Below are 16,648 nucleotides of genomic sequence, written 5' to 3'. Positions count from 1 at the left end.
GCTGAACTACCTGCACTTCCTTATGTCAACACCACTGTACCATCTAGTCCCTCCCTACCTTTCTTCTACACGTGCATAAATCTGAAGACTCAGCTCAAGCATCATTTCCTCTGGACAGACTCTTCTCTCACATCATCAATACACTTCTTCAGTATTTCTTTGGACTCTGTCTTAAAGTTCACTATAGACATCCCAGGGAGTATGTTTTTTATGCTCCATCTTCTCTAAAGCATGAAGTGTAGACACTGTATCTTAGTTCCCTTCTCCCCTGACTTTTCTTATTTTTTACCTCAGGCCTAGCCAATAGTAAATTCCCTCTCTCTCTTCCTCCCTCCCTCTCTTCTTTTTGGCCATGCACATGGCATGTGGAAGTTCTGGATCAGGAATCAAACCCATGCCACAGCAGTGACCCAAGCCACTGCAGTGACAACACCAGATCTTTAGGCCACTACACCAAGAGAACTCTAGTAAGTTCTCACTAATACTTAACTTGAGACTGAAGATCAAAAATTGAGATAAAAATAAGCAGTCATAACTTTAATTGGAGGGTAGATGGCAAGTGTTGCGATCTTCCGGTGTGTTATTCTTAGCAAGTTTTCTGTTGTTATTTGTTTTATTTTGGTTTTAGTGTAAGTACATTTTTAATCTCTAAAAGGGGAATAATAATTATTATTCAAGATGATTGCAAGATTTGGACATGATAACTCGTAGATGCACATAAGGTAGTACTTGGACCAAGGTGAGGGATAAGTAGGTATTGCTAACCTAACCCAATGATCAGTAGTCTTGGAGTTCCTATCTTGGCACAGTGGAAACAAATCCAACTAGGAGCCATGAGGTTGTGGGTTCAATCTCTGACCTCACTCAGTGGGTTAAGGATCTGGTATTGCCGTGAGCTGTGGTGTAGTTCACAGATATGGCTTGGATCCTGTGTTACTGTAGCTGTGGTAGAGGCCAGCAGCTGTAGCTCCAATTGGATCCTACCCTGGGAACCTCCACATGCTGTGGGTGCAGCCCTAAAAAGCAAAAAAAAAAAAAAAAAAAAATCAGTAGTTTTTCATAAAAAACAACTTAAGCACAATAATCAGTAACTGACATAGACCTTACTAAAGATTTCAAGGGAAAAACAGAGAAAAGTGTTTATGTCTCACTCCCCACCACAAGCCACAGAAAATCCTCAGTGGAAGGCCTCTTCTCGGCAATAACAGTACTGGGGATTTCCTCTTTGACCCTTGGGTAACTACCTAGGGTAGAATAGTTGGCTTATATAACAGATGAATGCTAAACTTAAGAAAAAAAGAAAGAAAGAAAGAAAAACACCAAACAGTTTTTATAAGGTTTTGTACCAGTCTACATTCCCACTGAGAGTATCTGAGGGGTCTAGTTTTTCCACATCTTCATCAACTTTTGGTATAGTTGGTATTTTAAAATTTTAGTCATTTTATATCATATCCATAATGCTCTTAACATCTCTAATACATAAAGAACTACTTAAACTAGTAAGAAAAGAACAATCAAAAAACAGACATAATTCTTGAAAAAGTACTTAACTAAAGACAAGACGGTTAATTCATCTGCTGAGAGTAGGAAGAGCCTAAGGAGAAAGATGAATCTTTAAAATGGGCCAAGAAAGGAATGAGAATTACTCATGACTCAGACCACATGACTCAGAAGGATTCCGTGGTAACAGTGGGAGCCCAATTGAGGCATTATTCAATAGGGTTAAATAATTTCTTCAACACTGTTCAGTCTCTTGGGAACAGCAGCAGATAAGCAGGGTCCAAATCAGAGATAATAATTATCACAACGAATTATTCCATGAGAAATAACAGGGTGTGAAAACTGCTAAAACCAACAACTCCCAAATTCGAATGATTTACCTCACAGAGTTTCTCACCTGACATTGAAGTGCAGGTCAGTGGATGGTCTCTACTCCACACAGTCACTCAGGGACCCAAGATCCTTTTATCCTGTCTCTTCTGTAAGTCTTTGAAGATCTCTTCATTCATCTAGCGGATGTAGTAATAATGCTAGGATTAGACATGGGAGGCTTTGATGAGCTAGGTCTGGAAGTGCCACACATCCATTCAAACTTCACGGCCATAACTTTGTCACTGGTTTGATCTAATTGCCAGGAGAAAGGGATAAAGAAATTACATATCCTGCACATGAAGATAATAAACACAGTGATAGCCATGTTCAGTCTCTGACACACAAGGCAAAAGTCAGGTATCAGAATATTTTTCAGTATAAGATAAAATAGAGATATGGGAATTTTTCAAGCTCAGTTTACATAGTGACATGATGTATTAGACACCTTCATCTCCCACTTCTCTTCTGTAACACTAGTTCATGCCCCAGCTCCTTAACTTTTTTAGCACTTAGGCCAGTCTTCCTTTCTGCCTTATTCCTGGCATCATTCCCAGTTTGTACATGAGCATTCATATTCCTCCAACTCTGTGCCAAGAATTCACATTTGTGTTTGAGTTCACTCCCTCTACAGAGATCCATTCTAGCTGCCTGTGGTCTGGTTTACCTTTGTGCTCAGTAGTTGGTTTCCTCTGTTGTTTTCTTCACTGACTCAAAATCCTATTCATTCTTCAAGGCTCAGCATAGTTCAAAGAACATTTCTCTGGGGAGCTCTTGCATAAAAACCGAACACCTGGAGTCCCCATCATGGCTCAGTTGTTAACGAATCCGACTAGGAACCATGAGGTTGCCAGTTTGATCCCCAGTCTCACTCAGTGGGTTAAGGATCCAGCGTTGCCATGAGCAGTGGTGTAGGTCACAGATGGGGCTCGGATCCCACCATGCTATCTATGGCTGTGGCACAGGCCAGTGGCTACAGCTCCGATTCGACCCCTAGCCTGGGAACGTCCATATGCTGCAGGTGCGGCCGTAAAAAAGGACAAAAAAGACAAAACAAAAACAAAAAATGAATACCTAGTCTGTAGATATGCTTTTATTTTTTATTTTTATTTATTTATTTATTTTTTGTCTTTTTGCCATTTCTTGGGCCGCTCCCACGGCATATGGAGGTTCCCAGGCTAGGGGTCTAATCAGAGCTATAGCCACCAGCCTACGCCAGAGCCACAGCAACGCGGGATCCCAGCCATGTCTACGACCTACACCACAGCTCACAGCAACGCCGGATCGTTAACCCACTGAGCAAGGGCAGGGACCGAACCCGCAACCTCATGGTTCCTAGTTGGATTCGTTAACCAATGCTCCATGATGGGAACTCCTAGATATGCTTTTAGATTCTAAATCTTCCATTGATTTATTTTACTCTTGGATTGTAAACTTTGAGGATCTTTTTCATTCACTGGCAAAATGGAAAAAATTGTCTTACAGAATAATGGTAACTATTCAAAGTGCAAAGCATCTAGAGTATAATAGATACTCAGGAATTCTAAATGATAATTTTTATTCTGCTCAGAACTTCTTTGGCAATTTATTTTTATTTTTTTGTCTTTTTGCCTTTTCTAGGACCACTTCCAGTGGCATATGGAGGTTCCCAAGCCAGGGGTCCAATCTGAGCTGCAGCCGCCGGCCCACACCACAGCCACAGCAATGCGGGATGCGAGCCGCGTCTGTGACCTACACCACAGCTCATGGCAACGCAGGATCCTTAACCCAGTGCAAGGCCAGGGATCAAACCCGCAACCTCATGCTTCCTACTGGGATTCGCCAACAACTGAGCCACGAAGGGAACTCCTGGCAATTTTATTTTATCAATCATTTTATATATTACCACATTCCTCTTGTGTTGTTGGTGTCTATGTGCTTATCCTCTTTTTGTATTGGATTCTGGATCATGAGCAGATGTTTTTTCTTAAGTGTGTGTGTGTGTGTGTGTGTGTGTGTGTTCATAATCCTGAGCACATGTATTCATGGCACAGATCCAATAAATATGATCTCATCAGAAAAGTTCTAAGATTCTCATTTCTGCAGTAGATGGTGAAAAGATTTAAACTCATGTGTTAAGTATAAGAAATACACAGATACTCTTTTTTAACAAGAAGGAATCCTGAATAAGCAAGCACAAAATGTATCTCAGTAAATAGGGAAGACTATATAAACTGTATCATGTTATGCAAATACAAAGCATTATTATTACAAAGTAGAATAAAATTAAAGTTACAATTTTGTATGTTCTCCAGTTACCATTAAGAATCCAGTTCATAACTCCGTTTTTTATTGCTTTTCTTAAATTCTCTGTTGGGAGAAATTAAACTCATTGGCTATTTTCCACCAAAAAATTGCTTAATAGAGCCAAACACACTTCTGTAACTGCTCCTTTTTCCTAAATACTGCAGGAAAGCCCCATGGACATCTGGTTTAAGCAAATAGAGGCATATGACCAATTATGCATGCAAAGTGGAGAGAAATGACAAAAGATTCAGAAATTGAGGGTTCACAGCAAAATAAGTGTCCTTTAATATATAAAATATATTTCAGAGATATAAATGTTTTTCTACCGCACATGAAACTGACAAAAAATAAATATACCAAACCCTTTCATTGTCTGTAAGGTTCATCTTTGTAGGAATCTTGTTTACAAATTCGCTTTTCAGGAAGTTGATTTATAGCTTTGAGGTTGCTATTCCTTAAATGTTTCTAAGAAAGTAAAAGTTACCAAGTTAGTACACAGAATTAAAAACTGAGGCTGAAATAAAGAATAAAGACAACTAAAAATATTTCATGCCCTCATTTTTTTTTGAAGCCTTGAAGTGATTTTTTTTTTTAAGAGTTCATGTTATGACCCTAGTTGAAAATACTTCTCTCTCATTGTCATTTTATTCTGTACAGCATTAAACAACATGGAATCTAGGTTACTTCTGATTAACTAAAGATTGAAGGAGACAGAGTATTTTCAGGTTTAACCATCTCCTGACTATTCTATGGACTTCTATAGTAAAATAAAATGCAAGCAAAATAAAATGAAAATAAAATATAAAAATATTTATATGATTTAACTAAATTAAAATAGATTCTGATAATTAGCACTACCACACAAAGGGCAAAAATGTGTCTGCAGAGAATACACTGGCATTCCTTCAGTAACAACAATGATATATTAAGCATCTACCTCATGTGAGGTGCAGTAAGAGTTGATTTATAGGTTACACCTATTAGCCAGAGTGGAGTCCCCCACCACCTCACCACTCACCAGACAACACATCTGTAAAAGAAATTCTGGAACCAGTCATGTTGGGAAAAGATATGGCCCGCTAAATCTACCACCCTGTTTTTCTTGGTCATGTCCTAAGACTTAAGGTCATCTGCCCTTTTAGGTCCTCAGTCACTCTCATCTATCCATCCATTTATTCAAAAGCATGCAATGACTTACTGTGAGTTAGGCACTTCTTTATGGGATGCAAACCAGATACATTTCCTATTCCCACATTACTTTAGTAGAAGAGACAGTTATCAAATAGTTACCTAAATGCCTAAATAGTTATGCATTAAAATAAGAGCTGTGGTAGAAAGGTATCATATGCTACGAGAAAGAATATTAGTGAGGTCTAATTTAATTTGGGGACTTAGAAAAAAAAAAGAACTTTAAGAAAATAACTTTTTTTTTTTTTCTTTTCTAGGGCTGCTCCAGTGGCATATGGAGGTTCCCAGGCCAGGGGTCTAATCGGAGCTGTAGCTGCCGACCTATACCACAGCCACAGCAACACAGGATCCGAGCCGAGTATGCAACCTACACCACAGCTCACGGCAACGCCGCCGGATCCTCAACCCACTCACTGAGCAAGGCCAGGGACCGAACCCACAGCCTCATGGTTCCTAGTCGGATTCGTTAACCACTGTGCCATGACGGGAACTCCAAGAAATAACATTTGAATTGGGTATCTAAGAATGATTAGGAGTTAGTCAAATAAGAAATGGGAAGAGATGGTAGAGTCTTCTGGGAAGAAGTGCTAATATTGAATGTGTCTAAGCATGAGCCTAACTGAAAGAGGACTAGTGAGGCAATAGTACAGTAAGTAGAGAAGAGTCAAATCATGGAGGATCCAATGTGTCTTTCAGTGCTTTTAAACTCTTTCTTAAAACTATTGGTCAGTACTTATGCTATTGATTATATTATATAATATAATATTTGTAATACTTATAACTCATCAGTATTTATAATACTGATGATTTAAAGCAGAGGACTAATACGATCAGATTTATTTTTTGAAAAAGAAAATCACTGGCTGCTGGTAAGGAGAAAATATATGAGTGGGTCCAGAGAGGATATGGATTATTAGATGAGAGATAAATGATGGCCCCTTGGACCACATTGTGGCACAGTTGAGAGATATATTTCATCGAGAATAGAGACACAATGATTATTGTAGCTGCCTCCAAGATGGTTTCCAATGAAGCTTACTCCTGGTATTCATCCTCTTGTATAAGCCACTTCCATACTGAATCATAGTGACTGCTTTGACTAATAGAATTTTATAAAAGTAACAGTGTATGACTACTGAGGTTAGATCATTGAATTGCAACTTCCACCTTAGGGTCTTTATCACTCATTAAAGCCAACAGCCATGTCATGAATACACTCAAGCAGCCCTTTGAAGAGGTCCATGTGGAGGAAAATTAGGGTTTTGCATCAACAATAAGGACCAACTTGCAAACCATGTGAATTGGCCTTCTTCAAAGTAGATCTTTCTGCCACAGTCAAGCCTTCAGATCAGTGCAGACTCAGCTGACATCTGAATATATCCTTAGGAGAGACCCCAAGCCAGAACTGTCCAGCCAAGTGATATCTGAATTGTCACAAAAATTGTGAAAGATAATACAAATGGTTATTGTTTCAAGCCACAATTTTGTTACACAGCAATAGATAATATGATAACAGATTGAATTTTGTACCTGAGAAAGAAAGAGATATCAAGGATAGTTCCTAGATTTCTGGCTTGCAGAGCTGATTTGACATGCTTTTAGAGATAATGTAGGCAATGACCCACTTTTTGAGGGTAGAACAAAATCTGTTTTATTTTTGATGAATTTGGAGTGCCTCTGAGACAACTATGATTATAAATATCAGGATTCGGGAGTTCCCGTCGTGGCGCAGTGGTTAACGAATCTGATTAGGAACCATGAGGTTGTGGGTTTGATCCCTGGCCTTGATCAATGGGTTAAGGATCCGGCATTGCCATGAGCTGTGGTGTAGGTTGCAAACGCGGCTCGGATCCCACATTGCTGTGGCTGTGGTGTAGATCAGCAGCTGTAGCTCCAGTTGGACCCCTAGCCTGAGAACCTCCATATACCATGGGTGCGCCCCTAAAAAGACAAAATAAGTAAGTAAATAAATAAATAAATAAATAAATAAATATCAGGATTCTTAGTTGCAAGCAAAGTAAACAAGCTTTGTCTGGTTTACACTGAAAATAGCTCGCTGGGAAAAAAATCTACATGACCTTGTGGTAGGCAATTATTTCTCAAACAAAAAGCACTGAACATACAGAATAATCTGGTAAATTGGAAGTTCTCCTCTTTAAAAGATTTCTTTATCAAAAGACATCATTAGGAGAATGAAAAGCTAAAAGTAACCCACAGATTGAGACAAGGTATTACATATAGCTCAAAGGAATCATATCCAGAAAACATTAAAAAAAAAAACCTACAAATATCTGCAAGACATAGACATATGTTGACAAAGCAGTACATCCAGAATGTATAACATCTACAAATTAATGAAAAAGGCAGAGATCTCAAAAGAGAAGTTCTCATAGGCTTGATAAGCAGTTCAGAGATGAAGCTATCCAAATCAAAAATATACACATGAAAAGGTGATGAATTTCACTGCAGCTGAACGTTTATGTGGCCCCACCTCCCCCACCTCCTTGCCGCATTCCTTTGTTGACACTCTAATCCTTCATTAACCACTGAGCCAGGATGGGAACTCCTTAATAAGTTCTTTCGACTTCAGCTAACTTTGGGCTGCTTCAGAGGGCCCTGAGCATCTCAGAGAAAAAAAATGGTAAATTAACTAGGATTATTTGGCATGTTAAAGCACATAGAAAACATTATCGAATGAGTGAGAAGCCTCATTAGAATATACAGTATGATGTCAGTACAATAACCAAGTTTCTTTGTCAATTTGTATTGTAAATGAGACTTAAGTCTTCTGTCATTACAAACAGTCAATGGTTTTATTCTGATGCCTTTGCAAAAACGCTTCCTCTTCAAGAAGATCTATAGAAAGGAGTTTTTAAAGAAATACAGGTTTCTGACTTCCAGACTGTAATGCTGAGCTGGGAAAGAAAGACTTCTAAAGGGAAAGCTGATAGCTTCATAAACTGTTAACAAAAAGGATTAATTATATTGGGCTGAGTGAAATGGTGAATGTGGTTGTAAAATTTTTATGGTTTCTATCTGAAATGGTACTGACTTTTAATCTGCTAATTATGACTTAAAGCAATTTGGTAAAATTATACCTCTGGAAGGAGGATTGAAACATTTCTCTCCTATCTGGTCCCTCCAGGGACTGGAAACTCTTAACTTCCCAGCAGCTTTATCAGATAAATTAGGAAGGCCACCTCCTAGGTAGCCTGCAGAAATCTCAAGGTATTTTGGGACTTTGAAAAGGGAGGGAATTTACCTAAAGCTTTAAGACAAAATTTCAGGGAAGCCCTTGGCATGACTTTCCTAGCCCTGAGATGCCTTTAAAAGCTTAGTCTGAGATTCCTTATAAAAGTTCTAGCAAAGCAAATTTTTTAGAAAATCCTATATGTTGATTATATTTATATAAATCATCAGGCCAAGTTTGTTGAGACCAGACTTAATTGGTAAATAAATTAGTTTTGTTTGGTTATATTTGATAAAAATGAGAGTAATTTTAGAAAGAAAGAGATGTTTCAATGCCCACCTGTTAATCTGTTAAGCTAATTCTGTCAAAATCTGTATTCACTAAGATTTACCAGATCTTTGCTTTATGTTATATTGTTACAAAGTTTAACTGAACTTTTAAAAGGACATTCTAGGCTGGTTTCTAAAGTTTGTCTCAGTAATCTATTTTGGGATGAAGATCAGATGCCCAGAACCTGTGACCAGGGATTATGCGTAATGGAAAAGGCATAATTTAAAGGATTATTTCCACACCAGATGGAAAGACCCTTACCAGGAACTCTTAACTAGCTCATGTGCAGCAAAACTTAAAGGAATTGACTCTTCAGTTCAAATTTTCCTACTTAAAAAGAGGCCCCTGCACTGGACTGGTCTATAGAGAGGACTGATGACCTCAAAATCATCTTAAAACAATACTCACACGGAGAAGAAACTATACCAGGATGAAAAGATGACATCAGAAGTAGACAGCTGGCCCAAGATGCTGGACCTGACTCATGATGACTTATGTTTTCTTGACTTCAGGAACTTTTGAAAATGAATCACATGTTTTTCCATCAGGAACATGACTGTATGCTAATTTTAAAATCAATCCAATTGTTGGGTTTGTGGCCAATTAGCTGTGTTTAGTACTTCTGGGTTACCGTGGTGGATTTCTCCCCTCCAAGGTTCTGTTTGGATAGCCCTTAGGAAATTTATTTTATAAGAAAGAAAATTTAGTCCTGTACAGGCTACTACTGATAGTACTAGACAGATTTTTCTCACTTGGCCAATTAATGATACCTGCTCTGACTCTGATCATCAATATAAATTTCCTTTTAGGGTCACTCAAACTCAGTCAGAACAATGAGCTAAGTCTCAATCAAAATGGTAAGCTCAGAGTTGCCGTCATGGCTCAGCGGTAACGAACCCAACTAGTGTCCACGAGGATGCGGGTCCGATCCCCGGCCTCACTCAGTGGGTTAAAGATCCAGCATTGCTGTGAGCTGTGATGTAGACCGCAAACACAGCTTGGATCCCAACTTGCTGTGGCTGTGGCGTAGGCTGGCAACTGCAGCTCCGATTTGACCCCTAGCCTGGGAACTTCCATATACCACAGATCCAGCCCTAAAAAGCGAAAAAGAAAAAAACTGAAAAACACAAAAATCCCCAAACTGTAACCTCCTATTTATTAGAAGGGAATCTTCCACAATTGTGCAATGGATTCATATGGTTAACACGAAGCTATGGCCATTTAAGTAAAGACTCCTCCATGTTGGGAACAACTAAATCATACTAGGAATGATAGCTTAGCCTAGTAACATTAGGAAATTAGGCTGGGTACCTTATGAACAACGCCTACATATTATTACCTTTAGAGATAGTGGCTAGTGTGGAACAAACTGGGTCAGACAACCAGAGATTGACTGGGTCAGACCAAAGGGAACTCAGTAAAATCTGTAGTACTAATTTATGGCCTTGGTTTCCACCAAGATGGATAGGAAGATGTACTCTAGGATTCTCTTAGACTCAAGCCTATATACCTAACAATCTAAAGATGATCCCAACCAATCTACCATTGGTACAAGCCTAATGGGTCAAAAGATCTGTATTAGGATAGTATGATAATTTAGCAGCTATTTTTGTACCTTCAATAGGATTGGAATTTGTAATCAGCCATATCAAAGCCTTAACAAAATTCACTCAACAGACTTTAAATGACAGTAACCAGACTGTTAGCCTACTGAATTCTGAGGTCTCTGTGTGCTCTAAGTGACACACTCCCTAGTTTTGACAAACAAACAACTTCCTTTTTCTTTTTTTTTTTTTTTCTTTTTAGGGCTGCACCTGCAGCATATGGAAGTTCCCAGGCTAGGGGTCAAATTGGAGCTACAGGGGCTGGCCTACACCACAGTCACAGCAACGTGGGATCTGAACCACAACTGCAAACTACACCACAGCTCATGGCAACACTGGATCCTTAACCCATGATTGGGGCCAGGGATTGAACCTGTGTCCTCATGGATACTAGTCAGGTTCATTACCACTGAGCCATGACAGGAACTCCAACAAACATATTCTACAATTGGTTTGGTATAAGAAGCTCTTGTCTTAACTATTTACTCATAACTCTATTGATGTCATTAGTTATATTGTTTGTACTTTGCCTCTTTTGCAAGATTATTGTTACTTGTATAACCAAATGTGTAGCTAAGCCAGCAACAAAATAATGATGACTGGGTGACTTGAAACAGTTGACCAAATATAGTTCTTTACCAGAGCAATGACTGTAATAGTGTAACTCTAGATATGGGAAGATGTCATAAGTGAGAATATTTCCCTGGAGCATCACAGACTCGTAAGACAGGTGGTCCAGAGACTTTCAGCTACTGTTAATAAGGCTTAGTCCAGGAGTTCCTTTCATGGCTCAGTGGTTAACGAATCCGACTAGGAACCATGAAGTTTCGGGTTCGATCCCTGGCCTCACTCAGTGGGTTAAGGATCCGGTGTTGCCGTGAGCTGTGGCGTAGGTTGCAGACGTGGCTCAGATCCTGTGTTGCTGCAGCTCTGGCGTAGGCCGGTGGCTACAGCTCTGATTAGACCCCGAGCCTGGGAACCTCCATATGCCACAGGAGCAGCCCTAGAAAAGGCAAAAAGAGAAGAAAAAAAAAAAAAAAAAAAGGCTTAGTCCACTGAAAGCACACTGAGTGGTCTACCAACAAAATCTTTGCCAGACCTCAGAATGAGAATTCCTAGCATGGGATGAAATGGTCATGAAATGGAGTTTGGCACTTGCCATCTGCCTCTGCATGGATTAAGGCATGAGCCACAGAAGCTGCAGACTCACAGCACCCCCTGAGTGGAGCTCAGGGTGGATATCAGGAGGGAGGCACTCTGTGCTTTGGGAAAACTGGAACAACAGGTCTTCAGATAGATATTTTTAGAAGTTTTTACGAGCCCAATTCTTGCATCTTCTCATATCTAGAAAAACACTAAAATCCTTCGTGGCAACTAATGTCTGTGACGAGTAGGAACCTTCACAAGACCAGCAGCAAGCTTCTGCAAAACGTGGGCATGGCTGCATGCCCCTCCCCTCCCCTTTATCACTTACATCCTGACATTTCCCCTTTCCTCTTTGAGGCGGTATTTCGGAGCTGTCTGAAATACTGCCTCCCAGACTGTAGTTAAGTGAACAAAACAAAAGATGTCATCTGTGAGGTCATTTGTGAGCGCAGCCACTCCCTAGGGTGAGCCAGTGAGCTCTGAGGGAACTTGGGAAAGAAACAAAGAATGCCGCCCTTAACTGAGGTGTATATCAAAGGATTCCAATAAGCCCAGACCGTTACATCTTACCTTAAAAAACTGGTCTTCTGTATATCTTTTGTTCCTACTTCCTTCCCTTTGTTGCAAAAACTCCTACATATCCTAGCTTCCCCTTACCTCCTAGGAGAGATTTTCTCAGGGCGACCTGAGAAAGACCAGGTGCCAAAAAATGTACATTCTTTATAGAGACATGGAGATCACTGGTGATATAATACATGCTGTTTCCATTGCAGTGACAAGGTAGAGATGGGAGAAGACAGATTAGAACAGATTGGAAAGTGAGAGGGAGGACAAAGAATGGAGACGAGTATAAATAACTATTTTGAAAAGTTTAATGATGAAGGAAAGAAGCAAAATTTTCTTGACGGTCTCTTTTGTCTCCATTAATGATGCTTGTCTTCCTACATTGTCACTCACCCCTGCACTTCATAATAATTTGTAACCCAGGATATTGTTCTTTTTTTTGTAAGGTACTGGCTTCCCTCACTAGAAACTCTTTAGGAGTCATGTCCCATATTCTTTTTTCCATGCTTTTATGTTCTAAGGGCTTGAAACAATAATTTTAAAACAATAAATGAATCAATGTTTTAAGATACAACCTTCATAGGGTTGAACGTAAGGGGTGAGAAAACTGAAACTCATAAGTTTACATAATGTTTTCATGTTTATTCAGCCAAGTCTATGAGTGGAGAAGATGTATGGCAGATGAGTCTGTTACATTATAAATTCTTTTTTTTTTTTTTGTCTTATTGCCATTTTCTTGGGCCGCTCTCGAGGCATATGGAGGTTCCCAGGCTAGGGGTCTAATCGGAGCTGTAGCCACCAGCCTATGCCAGAGCCACAACAACGCTGGATCCGAGCCGTGTCTGCAACCTACACCACAGCTCACGGCAACGCCGGATCGTTAACCCACTGAGCAAAGGCAGGGATTGAACCTGCAACCTCATGGTTCCTAGTCGGATTCGTTAACCACTGCGCCATGACGGGAACTCCAAGAGTCAATTACATTGTATCATGGAAACAATGCCTTTCTGAAAGACCCACCCAGTAGCCTTCTGGTAATATCTTCTTGGTCAAACTACCAGAAACAAAAGGCAGGCTGTGACATCAAATTTTCTGAGTACACTCTCCTGAATAAAACTGAGGTTATGTTAGTAATGAAGAAAGAAAGAACCAATAGGGTAAGCAACCAGCAATACCTATCTCAGCACATAATCGGAAAATCCCAGATAGTGAAAATTACCATTGGGAAGGCTTATGGGAGCCCATCGCAGCTGGTCTCTGTATCTTTTTGACATGTTTCCATCACTTCCTTGGGCACATCTTTCCTTCTGTCAGAACAGGATACTTATTCCAGCATCATTTTGAACTTTCCCTTCTCCAGACCTAGAACCAGCTTTTTCTCCATGAGGTCCTTGGTATTATTTTGGTTTTGGTTTTGATTTTTTTATTTATTTATTTTTTTTTTGCTATGTGTCTTGATAGGTGTGTTCAGTGTGTTCACTTATATTGAGTTTGTTGCTGCCTTTGGTCCCTTGATGAATAGAACAAGAGAATAAATAGGTACAAAGATAAAGATTAAGATAGAGACACACCACATACAAACTCACGATGACACCTACATTTATATCTACGCATTCACTGGACATCATAAGATCATGCTGCTATCTTCAGTTCAGTTCTGTGCCACAGGTTCATTTCAGTTTTCTCTCTTTCCATACTTGTAACTTCCTTTTCAAAAAGCAACAAGCATGGCTCACATTATCTTCAATCTGTCCACTTATTTGTTTAAGCCCCAGGAATGTCAACAGTCTTCCATCACTATTGCCCACTCTGTCCCCTTGCACATGGCCTCTTTTCCCTGCCTGGGCTCTGACACACCTCCCTGAGCTGCCCCTGAGGACACCATCCCCACTCCAGTTAGACTACATACCTTGTGCTGTATTGCACAGGGCTAGGAATTAGGCGACCTACCTGGTAAGGAAGGGCCTACAGGGGGCCTAGTGCTCCCTGGTTTGACCTAAGAACTGTTGATTCCAGCATGTGGATGTCCTCTTCACTCTGCTCCGGCTCCAGCACCCTGTGCATGGCCATGTCCCCCCACAATGGTTTCTGATACCATCATTGAACACCTTCCGGGAGTTCCCTTTGTGGCTCAGTGGTTAACAAATCCGACTAGGAACCATGAGCTTGTGGGTTCGGTCCCTGGCCTTGCTCAGTGGGTTAAGGATCTGGCACTGCTGTGAGCTGTGGTGTAGGTCACAGACGCGGCTCGGATCCTGCGTTGCTGTGGCTCTGGCATAGGCCGGTGGCTACAGCTCCGATTAGACCCCTGGCCTGGGAACCTCCATATGCTGCAGTTGTGGCCCTAGAAAAGGCAAAAAGACAAAAACCAAAAACCAAAAAAAAAACCCCACCTTCCTATAAAGATGGCCTCCTTACCTGTGCCCCTTCCTGAGCTCTGACTCCCACTTTGTACCACAGTGGCCTTCTTCTCACCACAGATATCTACTACTGGTCGCACCTAAGGGCTTTCAGACGGAATTATTCAGGAAGGAAAAGGAAGAAAAAGAAAAGAAAGGGAAGAAAAAGGAGTTTCTGTTGTGGCTTAGCGGATTATGAACCTGACCAGTTTCCTTGAGGGATTAATATCGATGAGGCTGCAAGTTCCATTCCTGGCCTCACTCAGTGGGTTGAGGATTCAGCATTGCTGTGAGCTGGGGCAGGTCACAGACTTGGCTTGGATCCCACATCGTTGTGGCTGTGGCAAAGGCTGGCAGCTGCACCTCCAATTCAACCCCTAGCCTGGGAACCTCCATATGCCATGGGTATAGCCCTAAAAAGCAAAAAAAAAAAAAAAAAAAAAAAAGCGTTGGGGGGAAAAAAAAGAAGTGAGGAGAAGAGTAAGAAAGAAGCTAATGAGGAAGAAAAAAATATATAATTTTCGTTACAAAAAAACATAAAATAACTATAAAAAATAATTAAATCATATGGAACCCCTCCTTTGGCACAATAGGATCAGCAGCGTCTCTATAGCTCCAGGATGCAAGTTCAATCTCCGGCCCCGCAGAGTGGATGAAACAATTTGGTATTGCCACAGCTGCAGTGTAGGTCACAATTGTGGCTCAGATCTGATCCCTGTCCCAGGAACTCCACAGCCCATGGGGAGGGAAAAAAAAAAAAAAATTAAGTCATATAAATTCAAGGAGCCCTTAAGAGTGAGTATCAGGTGATACCTAAGTCTGGTGAAATACTGAAATCACTTGAAGAACTTTTAAAATTAAGGTCATAAATGTCCTGGTGAAAAGGCTGTTATTTAACTAGGCTTCCTGATGCCCTGTTAATGGACCATTCTAGTGCACGGGAGTTTTTCATCTGCCCTATGCAAGCCGCTACAGTTTCCTCAAGCTTCAGGGGACTGTGTGTGTGTGTGTGTGTGTGTGTGTGTGTGTGTTTGAGTGAGAAATAGAGAGAGAGAGAGAGAGAGTCTGTGTGTAAATGGAAAGGAGGTGGAAGGGAATCTTCCTAATGAAGCTCTCCCCACGTCCACTTCCTCATGGGCAGAATGGAGGACCAAATATATTTTCCTATTTGGCCTCTATGCAGTATTCCATTCAACGGCTTTGCTGGGTTTAAAATGATGGGAAAGCTCTGCATTACAATATTTTGCTTCTCTTAATCACTGCATTTGATCTTTACTATAATAAAGACAAATTCTGGAAGTACTCAAGGATTCTTGTAGAAATATAAGCATTCTTCAGGGCAACAATTACTTGAACTTGCCAATCTCATTTCCTATTGTATTTAGCAAAACATACAGTTTCATAATACTACTTATATAGTCTAATAGGCTTCATTCCTTCATATGAAGGGTAAATTTTAAAAACTCATTCTTTTTATTCATTTTTAAAAATTTATTTATTTATTTATCTTTTTGCCTTTTTCTAGGGCCGCTCCTGGAGGTTCCCAGGCTAGGGCCACCGGCCTACGCCACAGCCACAGAAACGCAGGATCCAAGCCACATCCACAACCTACACCACAGCTCACGGCAACGCCGGATCCTTAACCCACTGAGCAAGACCAGGGATCGAACCTGCAACCTCATGGTTCCCTGTCGGATTCGTTAACCACTGCGCCACGAGGACAACTCCAAAAACTCATTCTTTTTAAACAAATGTAATATTTTAGAAACACTGATGTTTAGAAAACAATGTGCTTTCTAAATCACGGCAATCATCATAGCCATAGCTATTTTTTACACCACTAAGCAGGTGGAGCACAGTGGTATCTTTTCACATCACAAGAACATTAGCAAGTATTTATCCTGTACCTTCTATATGTTCAGCACCATGAAAAATAAGAATAGTCTGTCTCTAAGGAAGGAGCTCATACACTCCCTGGAAAGGCATAGAAAAGTAAACATAAGGCAACACGATCAGTACAAGCCTAAAAACAAAAGAGTGTGCTATGGAGTCCAGAGAAAGGGCATATAGGC

General features: G+C 40.4%; 1 long non-coding RNA gene across 8 annotated transcripts in view; it reads right to left on the bottom strand.

Moving 5' to 3' along the window:
* LOC102160855 overlaps positions 1–16,648 on the bottom strand; it is a 156,890-nt gene that overhangs the window by 100,772 nt on the left and 39,470 nt on the right. For all 8 annotated transcript variants that reach the window (XR_002346973.1, XR_002346978.1, XR_002346979.1 and 5 more), the window contains exons 3-4: positions 13,397–13,687; positions 1,898–2,124 (exon numbers count right to left, since the gene is read on the bottom strand). This is a non-coding gene — a long non-coding RNA (uncharacterized LOC102160855). The remainder of the gene's footprint in view (positions 1–1,897; positions 2,125–13,396; positions 13,688–16,648) is intronic.

Source organism: Sus scrofa, chromosome 9 (genome assembly GCF_000003025.6).
Source record: "Sus scrofa isolate TJ Tabasco breed Duroc chromosome 9, Sscrofa11.1, whole genome shotgun sequence".
Lineage (NCBI taxonomy): Eukaryota > Metazoa > Chordata > Mammalia > Artiodactyla > Suidae > Sus > Sus scrofa.
Note: the sequence above shows the minus strand (reverse complement) of the source record. Positions and strands in the feature narration are given on the sequence as shown.